Source organism: Euprymna scolopes, chromosome 11 (genome assembly GCF_053919585.1).
Source record: "Euprymna scolopes isolate OS-2025 chromosome 11, ASM5391958v1, whole genome shotgun sequence".
NCBI classification, from domain to species: domain Eukaryota; kingdom Metazoa; phylum Mollusca; class Cephalopoda; order Sepiida; family Sepiolidae; genus Euprymna; species Euprymna scolopes.
This window is the reverse complement of record NC_136492.1, coordinates 61,522,076-61,530,123: the sequence shown is the minus strand read 5'-3', so window position 1 is coordinate 61,530,123 and position 8,048 is coordinate 61,522,076. Positions and strand designations below refer to the sequence as shown.

Here is an 8,048-nt window from a genome sequence, read left to right as displayed (position 1 = left end):
CAATGATATAGTCAGCTGCCAAGTAGTCCCACGGTATTGTGTTTCTGTTCAATTTTATATTTGGAAACGGTTCCCGAGGCCTCGTGTGGTCACGTGTCGCCATTTTATTGTTTGTTTGCTTTTCTTCTTTATCTTTCTTTTTTTCATCCTTACGTGCTGTATTCGACACGACCTTTTTCCTTTCAGTAGAAAACGCTTTTAAATAAGTTAAAACACAGAAAAAGATTCATCGGGTAGGTCCAAGAGTAAGTTATCTTGATTTTGATTATATTTATTTGTTGCATATCTGTTTGTGTGTGTGCGCACGTGTTTCTGTTATCCTACGATATCACTCAAATACTTTAGACTGACGATAAATTCAAATAAGTGTTTTTAAAAAAAACTCCAAATCAAGCATCTTAGTGAACGGTCAATGCCCCCCTCCTCCGCATCACCGTTCGCTAAGATGCTTGATTTAACCACATTCATTTAATTATTTTTAACGCAATAAAAAAAACACCACACTATTATCACACATCTCCACTTTTTACATTTTTCCTAAATATTTTTACGTTTTCAATAAGAGCTCCGCGAACCGGATTAAATACTTTAGCAAGCCGTAGTTTGGAGACCCTTGCAGTAGATGAATCAATTAAAATGTTAAAACTTTCGTTTTATTTCTTCAAAATCGAAAGTAATTAAGTCGCCATGGAATTTCTATTAAAAAGATAAATAAAATAAAATGAATTAAAAAGCAACCATAACGCAATTGCCAAGTTTTAGCTGAGGAATTTGCTTAGAGACAAAGGGCGTGGCAGTCGTTGGCTTTGAGCGTAAGGTATGATGCATAGATAAATAAACAAACAATATGTCAAAGTAAAACTAGAAAATAAAGAAAATAAAGAAAAACAAAAAATAAATAAACACGTAAAGTAAATAACAAATAAACAAATAACTTATAAAATGAAATAATAAATTCATAAAAATAAGTAATTTCTAAAAGTCAAGAAATGATCTAAAAAATAGTCACACCTCTGATAAAAGCCACCACCCTATTAAACTATGTAAATGCAAAGACAGTGAACAAACTAGTTTAAACCGGATATCCATGGAGTCGGTTCTTTGTAAGTAAAAAAATTTAAAAAAAAAAACAAAAAAAAAAAACATACGAGGTTCGTTCAATAAGTTTCCTGACTTTATTCTTATGGGCACTTTTATTGACAGTACACACATAAAACTCTAGTTCCACTTCGAAGTAATCTTCTCCAGCTGCAATGCACTTGTTGTACAGTTCCAACAACTTCTTGACTGCACCATGGCAGTCTTGTGTAAGTGTGTCAATGACCCTCGTTACAGCATTTTTAATTTCTTCAATTGTTTCATAACGACAGCCTCTAAGATTTTCATTGAGCTCAGGGGATAATCAAAAATAACAGGGAACAACGTCTGGACCATAGGGAAGGTGAGGAACTGTCTTTATGCCCATCTTGGTCACAGCAATGTCTTTCTTTGAGCACCCCATGGGACAAACTTTGCGCAAATCTTCCGTATCTTCAGTTTCTTGCAAATAAGTGTGTGTACAGTTCACACACTGACATCAAACTGAACTTAATATCTCTACAGACAAAACGGTCCTTATCCATGAAATTCTTTATTTGGCAAATCAACTCTGGTGGTCTGACTTCCTTACTCCTCCCACACCTCTCATCATCTCTCACATACTCCCTGCCTTCCTTGAATCTCGTATACCACTCAAAAACTGATGCTCGATTCATGCAAGATCCAAAAGCAGTATGAAGCATTCCATACATTTCTGTGGCTTTTTCACAAGTTTAAATAAAATTTAACGGACCTGAATGAGAATCACCCCCCCCCTATAATTTTTATAGCATGTTTTAGTATGCAGTATAGTTTTCGAGGTTGGGAGTGTTTATTCCGAAAACCGTTCTTAAGATGAGGAGATTGGGGTTGTTTATACTACGCTGAGTTAGGTCGTAAAAAAATATCAATTGCAGAATACGGGTTAAAATGATAGGGGGGGGCGATTCTCGTTCAGGTCCGCCCAAAATGTTATTGCACATCATACTTCTAAAGTGTTTTCACCTCCATCTTGCATTTTTGAAGTTCACCGGCTGTGCCAATCAGGCTTTAGTAGGTTGTATTCCAGTTCCTGCAGTAGCTTTTCATTTGAACCTGAAATCATAAAAATTGGCAAGTCATCTCATAAGATGTATCGCAATGACATACTGAGGTTAATACAGAGTTAAATATCTAAGAATTATGTAAATTAGATGTCATGAATGATTCAAATTTAGCAAGCAAATATGGAATCTAATATTCTACACTAGAAACACATTTTTAGAAATAAAGAAAATGGATCATTAGATAAAAAATTTAGATCTACAAAAAGGATTAACAAAGATTAGCAATATTGTTTCAAAACTGGGAACACAATTTTAGTCATATTGATGGTGAAATAGTTGATACCGTTTCTAAATCAATAAAATGGCTTAACAAAAATTAGCAATATGAATTCAACAAAAAAACAATATTAGTAATTAAAGAATGGGGAATTATTGATACTGTTTTTAGATTAGTAAAACTTGAAAAATCCTAGCTTATTAAATAATATTCTTATTCTGAACGATTAAATCCAAAAAAACAAGGTGAACCCCACTTTCATTGGAGTAAAACGTACATGGAACGAAATAATATATTTATTAATAGAATACTTATTAATAGGATATGCATTATTATTAGATAAGTATTTAAGAACTTAATTCCTGAATTCATATTTTTGTATTAAAGCCACGCATAACCTCAGAAAATTATGGTTGGGTGGCAAACGTACGAGGGGCGTGCAATAAGTAATGCTCCTGCCCCACTTCCAGTTGTCTGATCTAGCTGAAATTTTGCATGTGCAATGATTTATATGGCAAATTACACCACTGAACTAATTGTGGTTTCTGTTTTACAGGTATTTGAACTGAGTCAGGTGTGAAAAGAAGCCTGTTGAATGTCGAACAGTGATCCGGTTTTTGTATTTGAAAGGACGCACACCACAGGAGACTTTTGATGAAATGAAAAAAACTTATGGTGATAATGCTCCATTATATTACCTTGTAAAACGCTGGCATCGTGAATTCAGACATAGTCGGAAGTCTGTGAAAACAACTCCCAAACCCGGTCGCCCCCCCCCTTCTGCCATTGATGAGGCATCTGTCCGTCAAGTTGAGGCTGCCATTTTGGAAGATCGGCGCATTACTATTCGCCAAATAGCCCAAGATGTCAAGATTAGTACAGAGTCTGTGGAAACTATCATTTATCACCATTTGCATATGCATAAGGTGTCTGCCAGATGGATTACCAGGTTGCTCACACCATTCCAGAAGCAAGAACGCGTCGAGTGCTCGAGGATGAATTTGGAGATGTGCCAAGAAGATGAGTCAAAGTTTTAAAAAGATTGATTACACAGGATGAAATCTGGGTCCATCACTATGATCCAGAGACCAAAGCCCAGTCAATGCAGTGGAAGTACTTGGACTCACCACCTCCAAAGAAGGCAAGGGTGCAGCCCTCCGCTGGCAAGGTCATGCTCACAGTCTTCTGAGACCAGGACGAAGTAGTGATGACAGATTTCCTGGCAAACGGTACCACAATTACAGGAGCCTATTATGCTTCACTTTTGAGGAAATTAAGGGAAGCTATCAAAATCAAGAGTCGGTGCAAGATCAGCAAAGGTACCCTCCTCCTGCAGGACAACGCTCTGGTCCACAACTCGCATGTCGCTAGATCAGAAGCTCGGACGTGTGGTTATGAAATCCTCTCCCATCCTCCCTACTCTTCTGATCTTGCACCCTCTGACTTTCACCTCTTCCCAGCCATGAAGTTGTTTTTGAAAGAAAAGCGTTTTCCAGATGATGCAGCCTTGATTTCTGAAGTCACCTCGTGGTTGGAGGACCAACCTGGGGTGTTCTACAAAAACGGTCTCCAGAGCTGCATCAAACGATGGGAGAAATGCATAACTCTGGGTGGTTCCTATGTAGAGAAAGACTAATAACTGTGCCAAGTTTCGTTGCACTACTGCTATGGGAAGTGGGTCAGGGGCATTACTTATTGTACGCCCCTCATAGGTTAAATCGTTGGTAATAAAATCAATATCATAGTTAAGATATGCATTACAAACTTATATTTTGAATAGGTTAGCCTAGTTTTAATTGGATTTGTTTAATTAATAAATAAATCATAAATGCTTGCTAGGAATTTACCAAACCTAGAAACCTGCATAAACATGAAAATATCGAACAGCTTGAGTTACTTCCCTTTTAACGTTATGGATACATATTAGGATTTGGTAACTTATAATTCAACTAAACCTTTAAAATTTCTGACGTACAGAGTTACCTCCCTTTCTACGTCTAAAATATCCGTTAATCGTTAATCTTATTAGGAAGGAACGACAGAAAATAAAAAATTGATAATTAAAAATAAATTGAGAATTTTAAATGAAGAATAGGAATGAGGTAAGTATAAAGTAATGTTAAACTTTCTTTCCTTATTGAATAAGTTTTAAACAAAAAACTGTTCTTAAATCACATAAATAGGTTAGCCGATATTTTTGTAAATAAACGAAGCAAATTACAGATACAAAACTTACATAGAATCGCAACAATACAAACCAGACAAAGGTGCAGGAGTGGTAATTTTGGACAAATCGGACTACATTGAGAAAATGGTAGTTATTCTCAACGATGTTTCGAAATTCCGTAAACTCGGCCCTGTCGAGTTGACGGATAATACTTGCAAGAACGAGGCCAAAATGCAAAGACGTCTACTTGCATTATTTAAAAAGAATGTTTTTTGCAATGGGTCACAACATCCCAGAATGTATGGTCTCCCCAAAATCCATAAGCAAGGTGTTCCACTGAGACCTATTTTATCAATGGTTGGTTCGGCACATTCTTTGGCTCAGTGGCTTGTAGAAATTCTGCAACCTGTGCGCGAATTATATACCACGCACTGCATCCCTGATTCTTTTCGGTTTGTTAATTATTTACGTGGGTTGGATTCAAATGCAGAGACATCTTTTATGTGCTCATTTGATGTCTCTAGTCTCTTTACCAACATAACGTTGAATGAGACTATACGTATATGTACCGACGCGCTCTATGATGGTCGCCTGACTGTCCCACGGTTTTCTAAAGAGATTCTTATTGAACTCGATTTAATGTGTACAAAATCTATGGAGTTTATTTTTTGTGATATTATGTACTATCAGGTCGACGGAGTTTCAATGGGTAGTCCGTTGGCCCCAACTTTAGCGGATATTTTTGTCGGATTCTATGAATCCGTTCTGTTCAACTCTATAACAAAACCCACTACATATTTCAGATATGTTGACGACACTTTTGCTATTTTTCCATCGCAAGGTGAAGCGTCAATATTTTTTGATAGGTTGAATTCTTTGCATGGGGCTCTAAAGTTCACTGTGGAAAGTGAGAAGGACAATTCGCTTCCCTTCTTGGATGGTCTTGTCGAACGTTCAAGGGTGGGGGGGGGGGCTTTCTCACTACAATTTATAGGAAGCCGACATTTACTGGCCTATATGTAAACTGATTTTTTTTAGTACCAAAAGCACGTAAAGTCGGCCTAATTAATACTTTGGCACATAGAGCCCTCATGATTTGTTCGCCTAACAGATTAGACGCCGACCTCGATAAGATTAGGGAAATATTCATCAATAATGGTTATTCTGTTGACCTTATTGATGACTGTATTTTCAAAAAGGTTGCGGGTTTTAAATCCTCTAAAAAGTTTGGACTTTTGAAATGCCCGGTTTATTTAAGATTACCGTGGATTGGGGAAAAGAGTAACAGACTTTCTAAACAGATTCGCAGAAGTATTTACGACTGCTTTTATTCTGTGTCCTTGCGTTTGGTATATACTACGAGACCTGCTTTTCCTTCTTTCTGCAAGGATAGTTTGCCTTGCATCCAAAATAGCAATATTGTATATCAATTCAAATGCCAGTGCGATGCTGATTATGTTGGGTGAATATCCTTGCATTTTTTGACTCGTATAAACCAGCATGTTCCATTGAAGATCAGACAAGGGAGGATGGGGTCTGGTAATCTCCCTCCTTCTGCAGCCTCTGCTATCGGCCAGCATTTAGTTGACAACCCGTGCTGTGCCGATAGATATAAAATGAAATGGTTCGAGGTGCTACATAGAGCGGACTCCAGAAACCATTTAAAGATTTTGGAGTGTGTCTCTATTGCGGTGCGTAAACTTTCTTTGTGCCGGAAACAGTAAACGCAGTGTGTCTCTTTGGGGAACTTTGAATCTTTTCTTCCGTTTTTTTCCCCTCGTTGTGCCAATATTTTAATCGTTTTTAAACGTTAATAAACTTAGTTTTAGTTGTCCCCGTACTTTTGGCACATTCAATAGTTCCCCATTAGAACTCTTTAAAGTTTCGACATAATATTATTTTTTACGCTATCGATTTTCTCCTGATGAGATGAATATAAGGTATCCAGACATGTAGAAAACTCTTAATCGGTTTTCATTTGAGAAAAAGGACTACTAAGGGGCAAAATTGAAAAATTGGTACGTGGGTAGGGGTCACCGGATTTTTATCTCTCAACTGTTTCATGACTGTGCATACGTGAATCGTTCACATGACGGATTACTAATGTTAAGAATAAGTAGGTTTGAAAACACTTTTAAAAGATCTTGCCAAGCTGTCATAATGGTTATCGTACTTAACTCACTTGAATCACTACATGCTACACTGAATCACCTGTTGAATTGGATTTTGAAACTGGCATTCCCTAACTCATTGCGAAACCTCTGTTTATTAGCAATATAAAAAGGTATTTCTGTGATTACTTTGTATTCAACTTGGATCTAAGAACTCTAGAGGACCTCTACTCCTGTGTTACTTACGAACTTTCTCTCATTGTAATTTTTTTTCTTATTCTCGTATTTTTATTTCATTTTTATTTCATTTTTATTTTACTTGGCTTTCTTTACTTATTTTTTTATATTTTAAATTCTTTTCTATTTAATATTTTTGTACTTTTTATACTTTTATATGTATTCTTTATAATTTTATATATTTTTTTGATATTTTTTAATCCCTTATTCATTTGTAATTTTTATCCTCTTATTCTATATTTGTTTATCCTTTATCTTATTCATATATATATTTTTTTAATACCATCTATTCTTTTATTACATTTCTAATTTCTAATAATATACATTTAATACCAAGTTGTAATTCCGATACCCATTCTAATATATACGGACCTTGCATAAGTCCCCTATTTCAAATAAATCCCTTCCATAGTTACAAACCATAACTACATACGATTAAATAAACACTTTCAATAATTTGTCCTATATACTTCCTGACAGTATAGACACATAGGCAGACATATACTGAACCTACCACGGCATACGTGGTATGCACCTATCTTCATTTTATTTAAAAAAAAAAAAAAAAAGAAGCTATATTCCTCCTTTATAGCAGAAATCACAATCGCCAATAAGGAGATGGATGCATAATATTTTGGGCGGGAATCATTGGGGATAAGTTCGTTGGACCATTCCGAGTGCCAGATGATGTAAAACTTACCAGCAATGCGTACACGGCCCTTTTGGATAATCATTTGTCGCCATGGCTAGATGACCTACAATTGTCACGTCGCTTTCAGATGATTTTTATGCGTGACAATACACCATCCCATTATGCTAAGACGAGTGCAACCTTTCTTGAATCTATGGGCTTCGTTGTGAAACTCTCATGACCTGGCCACCGTGTTCTCCTGACCTTAACCCACATTGAACATCCCTGATCAGTATTGAAAAGATGGGTTTATGAGGAAGGAGAGGAATTTACTTCAAAGGATGGCCTGTGGAGGAAGATAGTTGATGTCGCTAAAGCCATAAATCCTTTTCAGATCAAACAATTGATTTCTTCTGTTGACAAAAGGTTCTTTAAAGTTATTTTAAAAAATAAATGTTGCATATGTCAATAAATAATTCAATTATTTGGGCTTAACACCTAG

General features: G+C 36.2%; 1 long non-coding RNA gene across 1 annotated transcript in view; it reads right to left on the bottom strand.

Annotated features, from left to right (window-relative positions):
- Positions 1–1,156: 1,156 nt before the first annotated feature.
- LOC145288236 (uncharacterized) overlaps positions 1,157–8,048 on the bottom strand; it is a 109,011-nt gene continuing 102,119 nt past the window's right edge. Inside the window, exon 2 of the long non-coding RNA XR_013869271.1 lies at positions 1,157–2,172. This is a non-coding gene — a long non-coding RNA (uncharacterized LOC145288236). The remainder of the gene's footprint in view (positions 2,173–8,048) is intronic.